Consider the following 21,488-nt stretch of genomic DNA (forward strand, 5'->3'; position numbering starts at 1 on the left):
ACTTCGTAGCAGTCCTGCACCCTCCACCTGCTCCTTCTATGTTGGACTTCACAGTTCAGCTATTTTAGCCAATAGCCTGCTTTGCGTCCTGTAGCTTACAGAGTGGTTGCTGTGGGCTGATTGGCAGTTGGCGAACAGGTTCTAAAAAAGGTGCTATCTACCAGGAATATAGTCCAAAAAAGAAGAAGAGAAGGGCCTGTGTTGTATCCCTGTGGCTTATGTCACTGTTTGGTGACACCTACACCATATTGGAGGATGACTTTGAGTTCTAGCTGATCCTCTTTTGATCCAGCTCTCTGCTAATGCTCTTGAGAAAGCTGTGGAGAATGACCCAAACATTTAAGCACCTGCCACTCACATGGGAGAGTCAGATGAAGTTCTTCTGGACTCCTGTCTTCAGCCTGAACTGGTCCCAGCTGTTGCACCCCATTGGGGAATGAATCAAAGGATGGCAGATATCTCTCTTCCCTTTTCTTTGTCATTCTGCCTTTAAAATAAATAAATAAAAATAAATAAGCAATTACATGATAAATCCTCTTCTTTTTAAGGGAAGGAAAGGAACCAGTGTTGGATGCATTCTAAAAAACTGTAGTTTTTATGCAAACAGACAGACGTATGTGCTAGCATTTCTATAGGTAAGTCAGGATAGTCTCTGGGATTTCAAGACAGGCTGAGAGATTTGGAAGTCTAGAAAAAGATTTGCAAGGGCTTAGTGATGATTTCATGTTGGTCTGTCCAATAGCTTCTTTCTGAAGCTACGTGTGTGTGTATTTCCCACTGTCTGCCCAGGACACCTGTGGTCCTAACTCAGCAGATTGCTTCTAATTCTGGGCATGGCTTCTTTTCTGCACCTGTTCTCAAAAGTCAGCTCTGCAACTACTATTAGTCACCAAGTGTACTTTCCAAGAATAACAACTACACTGAAATCACCCACATTTTTATGCACCCAAGAATGCTCTCCAGTGCCGGTAGCATAGCCCACACACCGTGCAATGGGAAAAACATGCATTCTGAAATCGAAAGACATGCGTGTTCCAGGTGGTGAGATCTTGAGCAAAATGCAAGCATTCTTTATTCTTTGTTTTCTACTTCTCGAGGCAAAAATCTTCCCTTACTAGTCCGAATCCCAAGAAATAATGAAACAGCTACAAAGATTCCATACACTGTGTTGTTGAATACCAAGATAATGCCATCTGTGATGTAGATATTTGGTGGTAGTTGTGGTGGGGATTTCTCTGGCATAGAATATGGATAGAACCAGATTAATGAAAAACTAGAGTCCAAAGGCATAACTGTGAGGTCTGGACTAGAGAACTACTAGGAAATTAATCATCTCAAGCACAGCCAATACGAGCAGCAGGAGAAACCCTGGCATAACGAACCATTATGAGTGGTTGAGGGGAACATGAAGAAATGCTTGGGGCAGACAATTCTTTATGCCACCAGTTTTCACAAGGAAGTAATCATTTGCTATCCTCCCTGGCTGTGGAGGTATGGTCTTAAGAGTCAGGGACTTCTCTGGTAGCATCTGGGAAGAGTGAGGAGCTTCCAGTGTAGGAGAGGAGCCCCTGTGGCTTTTGGCTCCATCCTCATTGATCTTTCCTAGTCTTCTGTTGCTATCAACAAAGTACCCAAAGCTAGGTGCTTTATGAAACAATGAGATCTCACAATTTGAAAGTCCAAGATGGAGCAAATCCCACTGTTGGCATCTAATGATAACCCCTTTCCCCCTTGGCTATGTTGCTACCTGGTGGAGGAGCAGAAAGGGAAATGACTGCATCCGGAGGGACCACGTGTGTGTGAAAGGGCCTTGCTCTCTAGCAACTTGCTCTTGCAAGGACTAACTCACTCTGAAATCATCAGAATCGCATCCAAGGGTAACAGTTTGACATAATCCTCTTCCAGTTTGGCTCCATCCAAACATCTCCATGCTAAAAGTCAAGCCACCAGCACATCCATACCACAGTGTCATTCTTCAGCACCGACCATGGTACTCAACCAAGAGCACTGGCACAATGAAAAGCATAAACAGGGCACAAAACGTCAGATGCCAAACTTTCAGTTAATATCCTTAGGTAAGACAGAACACTGCTTCCATGAAGTAAGAATGGGACAGGGTGAAAATTAAATGATAAACCAGTGGTTCTGGTGATGAAAAATCAGTTGATATGTTAGATAGCAGAATGGATACTACCAAAGACCATCTTAATAGCCCAGAGAGTCAGTGTAAGAATGTTTTCAGGCAATGGAAAATGACAGTGAAAGGGGACTGAAGAGATAAAGAGGGTAGATATTCATTTCCCAATACTAGCTTAAAATCAAACAGAATAAATGGAGATATTAGGAGAAGAGCTCTTTGTGAAGAAGTGTGCAAGAAACACAAGTCAAGTGGAAAAACCCAAACACATGTACACATTCATGATGAATTGCAAAAATACAAAAAGTGCTTGTGCGTGGCATGATGGCCTAGTGGTCTTGCATGCATGGGGATCCCATATGGGCGCCGGTTCTAATTCCGGGAACTCTACTTCCCATCCAGCTCCCTGCTTGTGGCCTGGGAAAGCTGTCGAGGACGGCCCAAAGCTCTGGGACCCTGCATCCACAGGGAAGACCTGGAAGAAGTTCCTGGCTTTTGGCTTTGGATCGGCTCAGCTCTGGCATTTGCAGCCATTTGGGGAGTGGGCCAGAGGACAGAGGACCTGTTTCTCTGTATCTCCTTCTCTCTGTGTACCTGTCTATCCAATAAAAATAAGTAAATCTTTTTATGAATGTTTAAAAATTATGCTCAGAAAACAACCTCTAAGGAACAAGGAATGCATAGGGGTATCCAACTGGTCACTGGGAATGGTGCATCTGAGAAGGCCACGGGAGCACTTGTAATTTTAATCCCAGAGTTTTATCCCTGGCCAAACTCTCATTCCATTGCGAGGATAAAACAACAACACTTCGTCATGCAACTACGCAGAAAGGTAAGTACCTTGCAGTCCATTATCTGAGAATTGCCAGAATAGATTCCTTAGAACAACCTGGGTTGGTATCACAGAGAAAGAAATGACAACGAAGGAAGAATGGTCAAACAAAGAAACTATCACATTTTAGAGAGCCGAGTGAAAAAAAAAATTGCTTGTAAAATAGTTCCACCTAAAACTGAAAGCAATGGCCTTTTTTTAAACACTAAGAGAGCAAAATGAATCTTCTTTAAAAATTTAAGTGTGACCTTTAGAAAACAGAAATCAAATGAATAATTTCTGAATTGCACAAAGAAGAGGGATTTCATAAGGAAAATGGGAGCAATCCAACAAATACAAGGAAAGGAAGTGGAAACATTATGAATAAATGCAAGCATATGGTTTATCGTAATTGGGAACATGGCAAATTCTTGATTAAAGGATATAGACCATGAGGCTGAAGTGTATAAGGAGACCTAAAATAACAGCAGGGAGATAGTAACAACAATTAAGGCGGTATAGCAAGACTGAACAAAAAATAATTCGAGTCCTACAGCTTGACTTGGAGCTCCCTACTGGATCTGTGCTCAAGTAACAGCGGGGGCGAGGACTGTGATCGAGGCTGCCATTGCTGCAGGAGCCAACAGACGTATGACATGCAGAGGCCACCCAGATGCCCAGCTCTTTCACCTCCTGTCTTAACTCATTCCAGGGTGAAAACACTGCAAAAAAACACAAAGCACTTCATAGTGAAAAGCACAACTTCCAGAGACACAGCTGAGTGAGATGCGAACACAAACTGTACATCCGTAGTTACCATGCGAGGCAAGCACGTATTGCACTCAGAAAACAAAGAGAAAAAAAAAGAAATAAAATGACAACATACACTGTTTTGTGATGTGTAAAACACAGGATGTGTTTATACCTATATTTATGTCCAATAGAAAACACACAGCCTTTTCTGAACCCGTCAGCCATTTGTCATGCCAGAACACCAAATGCTGAAAAAGATCCCAATAATTTCCCCATTTTTCTCCTATAGAACATCTTGTTTTTAACCACAATTTAATAGAATTTAAAATTGTCTGCAGAAAATGTCCAGAAAAATATCTACCACTACATGATGGAAGACATCAAAATTGTGGTTATAAACCAAATGTGGAGGAAGGCTCAAAAGAAAACTCATGGAATCTTACTAAAGAGAAACTCAGGAAAAACACATGGCTAGTTGTAGTTAGTAGGAGATGCGATTGAAAGGCGTTATATACTTACTTGAAACAAAAACACTTGAAAAATGAATAACGATGCAATGGATTATAGTAGGATAAAAAAGAATTTTAAAATAGATGTGAATGAAATGAAAACAAATACAAATTCTAATGCGAAACCCCTCTAAAGCTGATATTTGAAAACAGCAGTAAAAAAAAAAAAATAGGCCAGTTTCTTGGGCCTGATTATGGCAAAAAGAGAAATTCCCATTTCAAATAATTTGTTTTATACATGAGAGAGAGTGCAGGCTACAGACAGGGAGATTTAAAAAATTTGAAGCACGTAAGTGTTTGTATTAACTTGAAAATAATCGATACCATAAATGTTTGCTGGGAACAAGTAATGACCAAAATTCAATTTGAAAATAACAGAAAACTCATTTATGAAATTTTGAAAGCAGTAAAAAAAAAAAAAAGGTGACCCTAAAAAAATTCAATATGTCTAGACGGCTTTATAGGGGATTCAAAAAAGCAGATTTTCAATAAAATCCCAAACTGTCTATTCATAAAATGTCTCAGAGGATAGAAAATGATTGATAAGTTTCTCAATTGAGTCTCTGAGGCTAGGAAAGTTCCCCAGGGGTCAGAGGAGAGGGGAAAGAAGAGTAGTGTTAAAACATGGAGACAGGGACCCAGCACCTGCAATGCCAGCTGAGGTGCCCACCTCCCTTGTCAGGGTTCCTGGGGCAGGGCCTGAGTCCAGGTTCTGATTTGGTTTCCTGCCAAAGTAGAGTCCGTAAGGCATCAGTGATGGCCCAGTTAGCTGGGTTCCTGCCACCCACATGGGACACCTGCATTGAATCTCTAACTTCTCCATCTGAGTCCTGGCCATTTGAGTGTATTTGGGAAATGAAGTCTCTGCCTAAAAAAAAAAAAAAAAAGAGTTCCATGGCTATGGAACGATAAATAAACTAGAGAAAAAAGTCCCCAATAGCGTACTAGTAAATTAGATCCCAGTGCATTAAAGTACATTATGTTATAGAAGGAGATAAAAGAGCTGATGTATACGTGAAATTCATGACAATCCCTGGTACATAATATACGATAACATTAGATAGTAGTATCTAATTCTGAATACATGGTACTCTGATACAAATAATTTTTACATAATTTGCTCTGCTAGTGCTTAATGGAAAAACTATCATTTCATTGCCTATTCATTGGCTAAAATATTGGGATCACAAAACAAGAAACATTATATGCTGGAGTGACCAGCATAACACATTCAGTATTTAGAGAAAGTTATATACTCCAAGGTCCCAATGATAGTGAAAGAGATATGTGATCTAGTTATGTCCCCAACTGAAGGATCAGTTAATGAAGCTTCTAGAAGAGTTTGATGGATTTGGCTCAGGGTTGGGACTACTTATATTTGCTTACCAATAAGCTTAACTATTTGGTGTTTGGGACAACAATCTGAATAACTTCCTCAGTGCCCTGGAAAACCTCACTGGACGCAAGCCTGTAGGGAAAGATGTGCAGACAACCAGAGTGCTTGGCACCCAGAAATTAAGAACGAGGGGGGCCCTAGGACGGCTTCTGATGGCAAAACATGTTAAGGGCAAGAGGGGGCATGAGATGCTATCTTTTCTGTCATCATTCTACCAAATGTGATCAAAAGAACACAGGAAGAAACTGGAATAAATTGTGGTATTTGAAGGAGGAAATCATATTTACACGCATCTGTATACTAAGAATGTCCAAGAAAATAAAAATAATGGAGTAGATTTAGAGTGCTCCTGAAAGTTGAGGAAAAAGATAAGTTTATTGGAGTCAACACTGTGGTATAGTGAATCAGGCCTCTGCTGGGAATGCCAGCATCTCATTGGAGTGCTGGTTTGAATCCTGGCTGCCCTCCTTCTGATCCAGCTCCCTGCTCATGCACTGGGAAAGCAGCAGAGGATGGCCCAAACACCCATGTGGGAAACCTAGAAGAAGCTACAGATTCCTGGCTTTGACCTGGCCCAACCATGGGCCATTGAGGCCATTTGGAAAGGGATCTGATAGAAGGAAGATTCTCTCTCACTCTCTTTGTCTCTCCATAACTCTGCCTTTCAAATAAAAAACTTAAAACGAAGTTTATTTTGGTATAAATGATTTTAAAATTCATATATGGTATTTATTGAGGGAGGGGAGATCTATATCTATATCTATATCTACATCTGTATCTATATATCTATATCTGTATCTCTAGATATCTAGAGAGAGAGATTGAGAGAGAGAGTTCCTGTCTACCTTGTCACTCCCCAAATGATCAGAATAACCGGGACTGGTCTGGGTTAACATGGAAATCCAGGCCCTTCCTCCAGGTCTCTCACAGAGATGTCCAGAGCTTGAGCTATTTCTTGCTGCCTTACAGGATTTGCATCAGCAAGAAGGAGTCGAGTCTTGGACCCAGGTGTCCTAATCCATGATTGAACCCCTACACCAAATGCCTGACCCCATAGTTAAAAATTTTTTTTATCATATGCATTTTCCATGAAATGTCTGCTGATGTCTAGCATCATCGATACTCAATGAGAAAAGGAAAAGGAAAAGTAATGCCTTCAGCAACTCAAGATATAAAACAATTAAGGGTAAACTTGACGATGAATACAGAACAAGAGAATGACAACATTATAACAACATTATAAAGCATAGGCGAGTGCCTATTAAGAAAATCTAAGTACTGAGACACTGTCCAGTTGGTAAATTCAGTATTGGGAGATGTGAACCCTCTTACCATGAACTTGTGAAACATCTCAGCAACGTGTCTCCCAGGTTTTTTATGGGCATTCTAACAGAAGAGCAAACGCACAAGGGAGACGGAAGGCATTTGACAAATATGAGCAAATCATGTGAGATATAAAAATTAACTAATGAATTATTGAAGTTTATTGAAGTACATGAATTGCACTCCACTGACACTACCTGAATGTACACGTTTTTTTCACAGTAGATTCAAGGATTTATGATCTTTTCTGCCCGTTTTTGTGATTATAGTAATATTTCACATCTGTGGGGAAATAAGTGATCCGAACAGATGCTGTTGAAACAATTGACTCCACATTTGGAAAAATAAGATAAGACACTATGCAATAAATAAATCAACTGTGTGAAAGAGCCACATTTTAAGAAGCACAGAAGCAAGTAATAAGAGGAAATAGAAGATAATAAATACAAATACATTAGAAAAACACATATAATTTAGACCTCTCAAAATAAAACATTCATGAGAATTTGACCCAAAACTAAAAATCATTTCTTGAAGGGAAAAATAGCTTTAATAAATTGATAAACAAAATATTCTGGAAAACAATATCGGAAAGTTTAAGGAGTGTTCTCCACTACTTCTATGGAAACTGTTCTTAAATCAATAAGCAAAATGCAAATAATCGAGTTAGAAAACAGGCACAGAATCCTGATGCCTATCAAAAGAGGAATAAATAAAGAAGCTGTGTATAACTACTTCATGGAATGCTGTTCAGCCATTAAAAAGAATGGAATTCTACCATTTGCAACAAAATGATTCCAATGGGAGACCGGTTGGCCAATTGGTCAGCCAGCTGCCTGCTTTCAACCAAGAACCCAGGCTTGAATGTGCTGAGCTTGAATAAACCATCCTTGTGCACTTGGATCGACTTCAGACTCCTGGTGATTCTTATGGATCTCAGAATCTGGGCACAACACGTGCAATGCCATGATGCAGTTAAATAGCAAAATGATGGACTTGTGTCTGTTGCTGAAGGACTGTACTATTGTGATAATGTGGGGGAAATGATGCTGGTGGAGTGAAGAACGGGGAGGGGGAAATGGGCACTGGAGGGGAGAATATACCTACAAAATCAAATAATGGAAAATAACAATAAAAATACAAAAAGGTAAATAAGCAAAAGAAAAATGTGGGCAGAGAAATGAACAGAAAGTTCACAGATTATGAACAACATATGAATCTATCCTTGTGAACGGGAAGGTGAATTAAAGGCACAATGCTGTGTTTTGTTTTTTCTCTCTGGTTTGCAAAACAAAAAGGACTAATTATATCCACTGCTTGCAAGAACATGAAAAAAATCCAGGGCTTTCTGTTTATAGTGCTGGAAGAGTAGGCTGTGAAGCTTCCTGGAAATGCTATTGTAAAAGGCACACACATGCTTCTTGAAGACATTTCACCTCCTCGATATCAGCCTTAAAGAAAAGCTTTTGCATGCATCTGAGGATGAATGCATAACGATGTTCATTCTAACATTTTTTACAAAGGAAAAACCGGAAGCCGTAGAAATCTACCTCTTCCTGAAGTGTGAGGCAGCCATGAGATCCAGACCTATGTGAATTTCCAAAAATACATAAATAAATAAGAAACCATGTGCAATATGATTTTGTTGTGTAAAAATTGAAAGACTTTTACAGTGATGCATGTTTGAACAATAAGGTGTGTGTGTGTGTGTGTGTGTGTGTGTGTGTGAAGAGAAAGAGAGAGAAAGACTGTGAGTGTGGGTGTAGGAAAGGGTCAGGTGGTTAGTCCTCCCAGCTGAGCCCAGAGGCTGGGCAAGGGAGGGTCCTGATGGCTGAGCTGATTGAAGCCCTACAATGATAGTGCAGATTGGGAGCCTTGGCTGAGCTAACGCTGCTGAAGCACCTGTTACAGATCCTGTTATTATGCAGAAGAAACGTCCTGTCATAGATTAGGGTGAAGCTCAATGTGCTGGACATTCTGAATCACACTATTTCATCCACTGAGCTTCAGCTCCAGCCCATCATCCTGGAAAGCTGCAAACCACTGCAAGCCAGCAGCTGGAGCCCCGCTCCAGTAATGAAGAGTGAGGGATGCTGAGGACTGAGATCTGTCAGAGAAAGGCGGAGGCCTGGCATCACTTTGTGCTGGGGTGGATGGTAGGTTGTCACCTGGGGCACTTGCATCTCCCACACTAGAGTGCCTGGTTGAAGAGTCAGGCACCTGTATTTCCATTCCAGCTTCCACGCATGCATACCCTGGAAGGCAGTAAATGATACTTCAAGTACTTGGGTCTCTACCGCCCACAGGGAGACCTGGACTGAGTTCTGAAACCTTGACTTCAACATGACATTGCCCTGGCTCTTATAGGCAGCTGGGGAGTGAACAAGTAGATGGAGGATTTCGGTTTGCTTCTCTTTCAAATAAATGAAAATATATGAAAATTCCTTGAGAGTTGATTTATGCTGATTTATGTTGATTTCACAGGAAAAGACCTCCCCCCCCCAGAAGCTGGGGATTAAGATGCTGCAGGACTCTGTCACCTTAAGTGGGGCAAGTTATTAATGTGTAAGCTCTTCAACCATGTTGTGGTAATTGTGTCTCCTGCCAGCACCCAACATGACAAGATTAGCACGGAGCACAGTTATTCATCAGGGAGTTGTCACAGTCTAATTGTCCTTAAATGCGTCAGGATACAGCAGAGGTTGAAGAAGACAGTGAGAAATCCACTTAGCTTGTCTGAGAATTGTGCATGTAGACCTTGAGTCGACTTGACAGTCAGATCTGAAATGAGTGGTTACAGTAACACATAACATCCTTCCCAAATTTGCCATTTGCTCTTCTTGTCTGGTAGTGTAATATTTATGGTTGTGTCCATATTGGAGGGTTAACCATTGGTCAAAGGCAGCATTCCAATTAGACTTTGTGTAGTAATCCCATGAAGCAGTAGATCTCGTGTCATTCCCATTTTATGGACCATGAAATTTAGGTTTGGAAGAGTTGAATGATGGGTCCAAGGTTCTTTGGCAGGCAAAGAGCAAAGCTGGAAATGAAATTCAGCCTAGAACTTGTGTGTGTGTGTGTGTGTGTGTGTGTGTTGCAAAGGTGCTCAGACTCTCCCCAAATTTGAACTAATATCTGAAGTTCTCTCCATCTTCTATGACCTATGTGTGTGTGTGTGTGTGTGTGTGTGTACTCTTCAGAGAAGCCAGCCTTGATCCTTGCAGCCCCAAGGGGTTATGTCTACTATTCAGTCTCAGTTGATCGGCATTCACTCTCTCGCATCCAGCTTCCCACTGGTATGCAAACACAGGGGTTCAAAGCAGCCTTCTGGTTATTCTGGACAGTAAGCTTTGTATTTTCCCCTCGAAATGGAAATCCCAGCTGGAGACTGCCCCTGCCTCCCTCTGAGCTTCCTGATGCCTGCAGCCTTCACCAGGAGCCACCTTGGGAGCTTGACACCTTTCTCTGCATTGGAATTTGTCCTGTCCTTTTTGCTAACTCCACATCTTCCTGGGAAATGCATCTACAATCTGTTTATCCTGACAGAAAGTAGCAAGTAGCTTCTTGCTCAACTTTTTGCAAAACAGCTCTAAGTTTCCTTTTCTTGAGCAAACAGGACAGGTCTGGGAGGCATTGGTATTCCATCCCCAAATTGAGAAGGCGCCAAGGAAGAGAGGGAAAAGGACTGGATCAACAGACTTCGTGCGGTTGTATAGATGCAATACTTCTAAACTGCCTACTCAGGTGGACAGGCTGCTGTGGCTTACTGGCATTCCCCAGAGTTCATGTGTTAGAAACATAATCCTAATGCCTCAGTGTTGGGAGGTGGGACCTGGTTGGAGGTATTTAGGCCACGAGGGCACCATCCTCATGTAGGGCATTAACAACGATAAGGCAAGGTGTCCAGGCTGCATTTTCCCACCCCTTGCTCTTTTGTCCTGTGTCAGCTTTGTACTGTGACTCAGAACAAAGCCCTTCATCAGGTGCAGCCTGGGACTTCCCGGCCTTCACCCTGAAGGCAAAAAAATATTTCTACTCATGACAATTCACCAGCCAGTGGAGTTCTGTAGTAGCAGCACAAAATAGTTTTAGACATACGCTGAAGCCAGTTACCCAGTCCTCCTATCTGCCTGATTTTTTTTTAATCACATATCAATGTCTATGTCCCTATCACTTCACTGCAAACTTTGCCTTCCTGGCTTTTTGGGGCTAATGGAATGTTGTCAGAGACAAGGCAAAGCCTTGATGTGATTTGATGTTCATGTCCTGGTGTAGCTGCTTCTGAGATGGGATAGAAAAAGAAAGATTCACAAAATCAAGCTTGCCCCTGCCGACCATGCATCCATCTCCAACTGTTAGTTATTTGAAAAAGTTAGAGTTCTGGTTCTTACGATATTATTACGCATAGCTAATTCCCATTTGCAGAACTAAGAGTGTCCCTCCATCTCCCATTCCTCCCCCTAGGCTGCAACCACTGCCAAGAGAAAACTCAGCTTGAAGAAGCCATATGGAACAATGCCTCTCTTCCTTTATATATAACAAAAGGGAGGAATTTAAGGAGTTATTAGAATACCCCACCCTGGACCTGGCGCCATTTCATCTTCCTCACAGCTCACGAAATTCACACCAGTCCAGCCATCCGCCAATCAGGTATAACCCGGCATTTCACCTGAGAATCCCACCCCCCAATCTTCCAGCCCCTTCCCCAACTCCTCCCACTTACCAATCATTCTTAGGCAATCGCTTGTGACAGTCTCAGGCACGAATCTCCTGGGACCTGCCCTCAATCCCTCCCAATGCCACCCTCCACACGTTGCAGGCTCACCTGAGCGACAAAAAGGCCCCCAGGTGCGTCTATGCCTCTCTCTTCTCCTTCCAGCCTCCCCCACTTCTTCCTCCCTCTTTTTCCACCTCTTCCTCCCCCTTCCTTCTCGCCTCCCCACCACCCCGTTGCGTTCCTGCCTGGCTGAATTAAACCTCCTAAGACACCTTGTTGCGTCTGGTGTTTTCAGCTCACGTAAAGAACCAGGTTGCGGGAATTAGCTGCGCTTAATAACGGAAAACTAGAACTTATACTTTTAAAAATAACTAACACCAACCACAGGCAGCTCCACCCAGCTCCAAACCCATCCATAGAAGGGGATATCTAGACCCTAACTACAGGCAGCACTCTATTACCCCAGAGGTGTTTTCCTAGTCTACACACAGGCCCAGCTCTGCCCGGTGTGACTCATGCACGACCTTGTTGGGGAAGCAGTGGAGAACAACAGTGCTATTGTGAGTGTGCTGTGTGCACAAAGAGCAATGGCACTTGCATAGAACACCCAGGCTGGTGCTGAAGACGATGAGACAGAGGCAGAGGGCACAACCAAGCCTCCTCAACCCCGTAAAATGCTCTGTTCCACTTCTTTTCGGGAGCCAGAGAGTGGAAACACTGCTGGGTTTTCTCCCTACCACTCAAGCCTAGGTCCCTAACAAACCTTGTCTGGGCTGAACATTAGCCTTTTGTCAATTTCTTTTGCAAATGACTCAAAGAACCTTGGGTGCATGTCATATACCAGAGCCCATGATGGAACTTGAAAAAAGGGGAGTATTTCTCTTTGGCAAGGGCAAGGACCAATGGAACTAATAGATGGGACCCTTCTCTCTGTGACTGAGCAGCCACCTGCATGTTTGCTTCAATGACTCTGCCCCGGTGAGCTTCTCTTTTTCTTTTCTAGTTACTGTCAACCCTTTTCTTTCTTAACGTGCCAGATGAAGGTTTTTCACTTTAGCTTTGCTTTTCCGGACCGAGCCATTTCAATAGATATCTGAGAGAGATAGGGTAAAAATGATGGCGTCTGGGCTTGACCCATCTGGCAGGTGGCACCCAGGTGGTGCCTCTCGACCAACCTCTAATGATTGTGATGGATGCTAGTCATCTCAACAGATATCATTTAGTGTCAGATTGAAATGACTGTCTCCTGGGATTACAGGATTGTTTCAGTTCTGGTTTAATTCTTTCTGGAAACTCCTCCCAGTGATCATATGTCCAGTCTGCAGTCTTGCTACCCAAGACAGAATTCCCCACTCCCCTCCCTAGCTGTGGCCCCCTCTTGTCACAGGGATGGCAGGAAGTGGCTTTCAAACTGCACAGATGCAGATGTCTGGTAGATATCAACCAGAAGCTATCACTGAAGAAATGGCAAGGATTACTCCCAAGCCATATAGGAGTACACAAAAGGAGCTTTGGGGTCTTTCCTCCTGATGTCCTCAATACTCTAATACCCCTTGTCATAGCAGAGACCCTTCCATGTGTTGCATCACTGCTTATGGGGTGGGTCACTTCTGCCATGAGGCAAGCCAAGCTGGTACTTCATTCTTGGTCCTGCGAGCACTCCCACCTCATGACTAGCCCATAGTATTTCACTCCCCAACCTTAAACTTATTTCAATATGGGAAATACTATGGGTTAGTCATGAGGTGGAAGTGCTCCATATTGAAATAAGTTTAAGGTTGGGGAGGGATATTCATGGAAGAGACAGTGCCCATTATGCCACAGGCCTGAAGAGGAATTCAATCCCAGACCTAATAGTTCTTGGAGCAAAAGCTGATTGAGGCTTTTCAGTGTCCATATTATATCTGATTCCCCCAGTCAAAAGGCCAGATGGTGGGTATCAATTTATGCAGGATCCGTGGATAATAAATAAGCATCCATCCCCATTTATCCCATGGTCCTAAGCCTGTGCACTGTACATATTTAGATACTTGCAGAAACCCAAACCCATAGTTGAAGGATGCTTGTTTTGAATTCCCCTTTACCCAGATACTCAAGAACATGCATGGTGCTCCCTTCGGCTTTCAGAGGCAGCCCTGATCTTCCTGGGAAAGTGTTGGCAGAAGCAGAATGGAGCTAGACCTTAACAACAGTTTCTTCTTACACTACACAGATAAATTGTTAATCACCAGCTCCTCTTGGTGATATTTCAATTACAATACCATAAAAACATGACATTTCCTAGCTGAACACGAGTGTAGTCTCTCTCCCCAAAGCCCAGATTATCCCTATTCGGAGTCCAATTTCTGGGTTTTATGTTGGCCCTGGGATTCTGTGCCCTCAGTATTGATTCAAAAAGAAGCAAACTATTTCCCACAGTGAGTTTAAAAGCCAAGAAATAAGTTTGAGAATTTCTGGAAATAATAGGTCTTGGCTGCATCTGTATTCTGAAGTATGGGTTAATGGCAAGACTCCTATGTGAGCCACTAGAGGGTGAAGAAAGAGAAATCCTATACAGGAATTTGGGGCTTTCGTGGAACTTTGAGCCCCAACTCTGGAACTCCCAGACTTAGAGAAGACATTCACTCTGTATATCTGTGAAAGGTGGAATTGCCTTAGGAGTTCTGGCTCAAAGGCTGGGGTCTGTGACGAAACTGGTGGCCCATTTCTCGGAATAGTTAGATGCTGTGACTCAGGCAACCCAGAGTAGTCTAGATACTTCATCAGGAGCAGTCAGTGTTAAGAGGTCCAAGGACATCATCAGGATACAAGCGGAAGAACTGAAGACCAAGTTCTTCTCTAAGAAACCCTCAACACTACTTTAAGAAACTGCCAGCGCCTACACGCGGTCACTTTCCTCCAGTTACAGAGGAGGCCTTACAACATTAGTGTGCTGACACTGGAGTCAAAACCTAGTCCAGCAGGCCTGACCCCTGGAGTGAGCTCCATGAAAACTCAGGTGTAAATAATATATTGGCCACATTAGTTCAGTAGAGGGAAGAATACATGATGATTTTAACTGACACCCTGGAGAACAGAGCCTCAGTTTCAAACTTTAGCCCCCAAGTCAGAACTGGTTGCATTCATTTGGGCCTTATGATTGGGAACATATATAATGCTCAAAACTTACACTGAAAACCAAGCTATGATTTTCTGTTGTCATGCACATCACACTATATGGAAGAAAAGGGGAATGCTAACAGCCAAAAAAAAAAAAAAAAAAAAAACCCTATAAAATATAGAGACCTAATCTTGGCTCTTTCAGAGGCAGTTCTACCTCCTCAGCAGGTGGCATTCACCCACTCTAAAGGTCACCAGAAGGATGGCTCTATCATAAGCCATGAGAACAATAGAACAGACAAGGCCACAAAGCAGGTGGACTATTCTTCAGTGGACTATTCTTCAAAGCATGTTGTCTGTCCCATGTATTCCCAATAAGAATTTGAGACTAAAAGACACAGATATGGGGACAGTAGGGTACTGGATGGTTGACCACAATGATCAAGTCTTTATCTCAGGAGCAGAGAATGGAAGCTCATTCAGCACCTCTATGATGTCACTTACTGGGGGAGTCGCACCCTGTGGAAATTAAGCCACAGGGTCTTTGCTGGAAAGACCTCAGAAAGCCCATAGAGGAGAGGATCCCCCTCCTGTAAAAGGTATGCCCACAACGATGCCCCAAACAAATCCTATCCCACCTTTGTTGCTACATACCAATCCAACGTAAAGGGATATACACAGGTGAAGACTGGCAGGTGGATTTAATTCAGATGACCCCCAGAGCAGGATCCAAGCACTCCCCTGGTGTTATTGCTATTCACAGGGTGGGAAGAGGCCTTTCCTGCTGATACTAAGGTAGTAGTGGTTTGCAAGCTCCTCTTAAGGGAGGCAATCCCTGCTTTTGGACTTCTTACGTCTCTCCAGAATGATGATATATGTCCCCTTGTAGCAAATGTTGCCCAGATCTCCTCAGGAATACACTGTGAGTCACACACCTTTTTGAATCCCTTCTCAACTTTGGAAAGGCTGAAAAGGTGAATCATGTCCCCCCGCCGACACCCCAAGAAGACTAGAGCTAAGTTTTGTTGAGAAGCAAGCCATAGACCACAATGCTTCTCAGAGCACTCCTTGGGGTCTGCACTGACAGAAGGGAAACATAGGACTCACCTCCTTGGAAAGGATCTGTGCAAGATCCTTCCTATTCACAGAACTCATCCCAGATGGGAAAACTAACTGTATTCTCAAGTATGTGATTAGCCTGGAACAGGTCCAGAGAGCTCTTCTTGGACATAGAAATCAGGTTTTGTTTTGTCAGCACCCAATAAAAAGATATCTTCCCGGAGCCAGTTGCCGTGGCTCAACTGGCTAATCTTCCACTTTGCAGCACTGGTATCCTCTATGTGTGCCTATTTGTGTCCTGGCTACTCTACCTCCAATCCAGATCTCTGCTGGTGGCCTGGGAAAGTAGTGGAGGATGGCCCAAAGCTTTGGGACCCTGTACACATGTGGAAGGCTTGTAAGAAGTTCCTGGCTCCTGGTTTTGGATCTGCTTAGCTCTGGCAGTTGCAACCATTTGGACAGTAAACTTGCAGGGAAGAACTTTTTGTCTCTCTTCTGTATAACTTTGCCTTTCCAGTAGACATAAATAAGTAAATATTTAAAAAGAGAATTATCTTCCCATGCCCAGTTCAACTGGCAGACCAACTTCTACTTAGGGTTTATAAAGAAGGGTTCCTTGAGAAATGAAAAATGAACCTTCTGAACAATCTTGGCCATCCTCACTGCAGTAAAACTCTAAGGAGGCCCCAGAGGGCTCACCTCTCTCACTAAAAACACATCTCATTTGAAGCCCCACTATAGCGCTTGGTGGGCTGACCACTTGCTTCAGGAAAAGCTCAGCTAAGTAATGTGGTGGGCACAGCTTCTATTTTTTCATGCTTCTTTTCTGTTGTTTTTCTAAACTTTGGCCCTTGCTGGGTCTACAGTGGGCATGATTCTGGCCTGTCTATTAAGCCTTCTGGTTACTGCTGTGGACAACCTCTGGCAAGCCAGCCTCGTTATCAGAATTTCTCACAAGTGCACTGAAGGAAACAATCTGATTGCCTGTTGGATGTGCCACACCCATCTTTAGTGAGGACATGGCAGCTCAGTTTGTTCCTCTGCTCCTATGGCTATCATTGAATCAAATTTTCTCATTGCTGTTACTTTTAGTGCCCTGGCTTCTCGGATGAAATCTCTGTCCCTTGGATCAGGCAACTAAACGCCACATCTCTTGCTAACCTTGTCCTGTGTGGCAGTGATACTGTTCCCTATGAAAGTATATATCCTCTCCATCTATATATGTTGGCCCAGCATTCGCCTATATAGACTCATTGGTGCTCCCAGGGAAAGATGTCCAGCTAGGAAACCTTGGCCAAGGTGAGGTCTAGGCAGGAATAAGCCAGCAGGAGGGATTTTGGGAAATGATGTATGGAACACCTGCACCTGCTGGGAAACACCTGTTGCAAACAGATGTAGCTATCATGGGAGTCCATTGTAACGCTCTCATAACCATTCCTGGAAAGACAACTCAGAGATTAGAGCCAGGCCCTGGAACAGTGTTAGTTTGTGGGTCCTCTTCATAAGTTCCCAGATTACAATAGACCCCAATGCTCATATACTTGTGCCTTAGCAATTGTCTACCAGTGCCTCTGCAATTCTAAACAGGGCAACCTAGTGTGGGAATAAAAGGGCTTCAGGTACTCTCTGTTGATCACCTATATACTGACATACTTCTACTGTGTGTATGCATGTGGGGAGGGTCCCTGGTGAGTGACACATGGGATTGAGATTCAGTCTTCCCAGTTGTCCCAGCCATGGTGTCCAATGTCAGCAAGCCCCAGATCTTGAGCCAGGCCCTATCTGATGACTACAGACCCAAAAGAGACATGCAGTCTGAAGGTTGGGGAATTGTAGGGTAGCATGACTATGGAGAAAACTGGTCCATCAGTTCTGAAGGACATTTGTTTGGAGACCAAAACTTGGGTTTTTGCTCTGGCTCATGCTAGCTGTGGAACACTGGTCATAACGTTATCACCTCCCAGGATTTGATGCGAGAAGAACTCATAGATGCCTCACGAAAGTGTGAGAAGGGAGTCACAGCAGATACAGAAGATTAAAAAGGGAAAGGTCCCCACATCTACCAGGACAATGCAAACATTTTCATGACAAAACATGGGGAAAAGACGCAGGTATACAGATGACCATATTATAGAAAACTGTCCTAATTTCTAAGCAACTTGATTTAATTTTTATGTAGTCATCTTTCTCAAGTTATATTGATTGGGTTAACATGAAGCTTGATCATGATACTAAATTCAAATAATAGTAATGATAATAAAAACCTCCACAAGTTTTCCAAATATCCCGATTGACCTGCTCCCAGCCACCATCCTAGCTGCAGGTGGCTCTCACCTCAGATGGAGCCACTATATAAAGTGCTAAACCAAGAAATTCCCTTCAATAAAACTGGGATTAGCAACCCAGATGATTTTCAACACAGGGTACTTTATTAAATTTTACTTCAATTTAAGAGAAGAAAATGAAATCAAGTGGTATTTAAACGAAGGGAACTACTGATCTTCAAATACATGTTGTCTTGCCACAAAAGATATGATTTTGTGAAACAGCCCAGTCAGGTTAAGAATAAGAAAATGAAAAACATGGAAAAGTTAAAGCCTTTGTTTTTAACTCTGTTTCAATTTCAGAAAACCTTAATTACATTCTCTTGCGAAAGATGAGAACGTCATCTTTCTTGCACTTTCTCCTGGACTGCTTCTCTTGACTTTTTTCCCTGGATATTTGTGCTATTTACTTTGCCAAGGTTAAAATAACATTTGCTGTCTCTTAGATATCCGTCATTCCTCTGGTTTTCCCCTGTTCTTCTCTATTCCAGTGGAGAATGTTTATATAGAGAAGTTTTCTTTCTCCCAACAGAGTTGTTATTTTGCTATCTTTGCTTGTGTTCTTCTCTCCCCTGTCTGAGATTCTGTTCCTAAGCTCCCGCAAGCCCAAGATCGTCTGCCACCCTTACCATCAGAAACATGGCTGAGTAAATCATTTTTACTTTCCTTTCTAATGTTTTTGCCCATAGCCCGTTAGATTTTCTTCCTGAAATGCCTTTCTTTATGGTGGTAAGCTTTGCATCATATAGAGTTCACTATTTTCACCATTTGTTTGAAGTCTTTGCTCCAGGCCTGTGCCTTCTATGTTCCTGTTGACAGTGGGCTGAAGTTTTGTTTTTTTTTTGTTTAAAAAAGATCTCTTGATTATGGCTCAGTTTTTGCCATATTTACATGTGATGGCTATTTGTAAAAGGTAGTGTAGCTGGGTATAATATTCTTACAATGTTCTATTGCTCTCAATATTTTCTCTCGATACTGTCAGTATTTTCTTTCTTGGAAGGTCCAGGGGGAAGCCCCTCAAAAACAGCAGCCATGAATTTCTTCCTGTCTCCCTGAGAAGCAGAGGGAAGTCTGGTTGGCTCCCTTCTGCTTTGTGTATTGTCCATGGTGGCGTACTTGCCCTCTAATTCCCAAATTTGGAGCTATGGAGAAAATTCTTTGAACTCCCTCCACCTTATCTTTTTTGTCCCGTTTGACTTTTCTGCTTGGTAAAGGAGAGGAATTGACTTGCCCAGGTAGGATTCTCTAAGTTTTAAACCTGCCCTCCCTTTGTCAGCGATGGAAATAATGTCCCCTTCTCCTGTGTGGAGGCAGGTGGTAGGAGTCTCACTGGCTTTTGTCCTTTTCTGTAGGGAAGATCTGTGATCTCCATCAGTATTCTCTCATCCTGATTTGATTTGGCTTCATAGCAAAGCTCACAGCAGCCAGATTTGGGCTGCATGCAGTGTGTATCCAACAGGTCCTCTCTTCCTTCCAGGACAATATCTTCCCGCACTCCCCACCCTATCTATTAACATGTCATTTGGAGCCAGGATCCTGCATAGGTGTGAGGTCTGGACTTTTTTGGCTCAAGAAATTAGAGACATGGCGTGGATATTGATGTGGCTTTGATCATGTGCACAGGCAACAGAGGAACAAGGAGGAGCCCTGGTAGGTGTGTCAGCCAGCGCAGGTCTTCCACCTCCTCCTGGGTTAGTTGCAGCATGTGGGCAGCAGTAGAGTCTGGACTGTCAGGTCCTCCATGGAGTCTAAGGCCCTGAGAGTGGTGAGTGGCAAAGGGGAGAGATGTGCATGAGAGCGTGTTTCTGTCATCAGTGGAAGCTGCCAAGAGAAATGACTGACAGTGAAACAGAAACCCATGGAAAGTACAAATAGTTACAGCTGGTAACCATTGGCTTCTCATTCTTTATCTGCAGTCTTCTCAGGCCAGCTGCCATGAGTGTCTGCTCCCTAAAACCCTATGGAATGCCGTGGAAGGTCTGAGGACAGACTGCCTCTGTCTGGACTGCACCCACACATGGGACAAGTCATAAGGTCACCAGAAATCTCCCTGGAGCCCTAAGGCAAAGACAGCACCAACACTGCCAGCCCTGTGATTGCTGTCTAGGAGGGATTTACTGTCTAGGAGGATGCAGTGGGGTCAGGGCCATGCCGTGTGTTGGGTTGACATTGTGTTCCTGGGAGCTGACCTTACCATACTCCTAAGGAAATGGAAGAAGCTGCCACAGGGGGAATACAAAATTAAGTGAGTGAAGGAGTCAGGATGTTTCCCCAAGTCTATGTCTGAAATCCAGCACATATGAAGAGTTAGATTCCTTGTCTCACTGGAAACTCAGAGACAAGAGGACCTAGGACATTTCTATAGGCTCCTCAGTAGCGAGGTAGACCATGACCCCAGGAAGGTCTGGGCAGCTCTGCCCATGAGGGTTCCAGGGAGCTGCTAATGGGTCAGCTTAAATGGACCATGTGGGTGCAGGTTTGTGGGGGCTCAGAGCCACTCTCCTCAGGGTCTGTCACTCAGTGCCAAGAAGCCCTGGGGAGCAGGGAGTCCTGTACCCCAACTCCAAACCCACATACAAAGGCCTCTTCCTGCTTCCCCCACTGTCTCAGTTATTCTGTCATTCAACGGACACTAGCTGAGGGGCATCACCTGGGTATTGGTGTTCAAGGTGCAAGGCTCGGGGGTGCCCCTTCTTTTGGGCTGTGGGGCTTCTGCAGGGAAAGCCTGAGAAGGAGCTGAGTCACATCTACATCAGATCTCTGATGGGCTCTTCCCATGGCTAGCTAAGCAGGGATTCACTGCTTTCTTCAGAAACCCAAGAGGTAAAAGGAACTCATGCCCCAGGCTGTAAAACTATTGAGCCTGTCTACTGGTATTCATATTTTATATATATATATATATATATATATATATATATATATATATATACACACACACACACATATGATATTTATGAAAGAGAGAGAGAGCAATCTTCCATCTGCTGCTTCACATCCCTACATGGCCACAATGACTGGGGATGGGCCACACAGAAGCTGGAATCCAGGGATTCCATCCAGGTCTCCCAATGTGGCTATCAGGGGTTTGAGTGTGTGGGCTAACCTTTGCAGCCTTACCAGGTGAATTGGCTGGAAGGGAAAATGGAGCAACTAGGACTGGAACAAGTCCTCTGAAAATAGGGTGCCAGTGCCCCAATCCCCCAATTGCAGTCTTTGAGGCTAGAAAAAAATGAAGTGGGTCAGCTCTGAAATTGATACCTGCACCCTCGTTTCTCTAAATCCGAACTGTTCTAGCAGAATTTTAGCAAATAATATGTGAAAACTCACCACAATCTCTCTGCAATAGGAATAATAAGCTGA

This window comes from Ochotona princeps, chromosome 5 (genome assembly GCF_030435755.1).
Source record: "Ochotona princeps isolate mOchPri1 chromosome 5, mOchPri1.hap1, whole genome shotgun sequence".
Lineage (NCBI taxonomy): Eukaryota > Metazoa > Chordata > Mammalia > Lagomorpha > Ochotonidae > Ochotona > Ochotona princeps.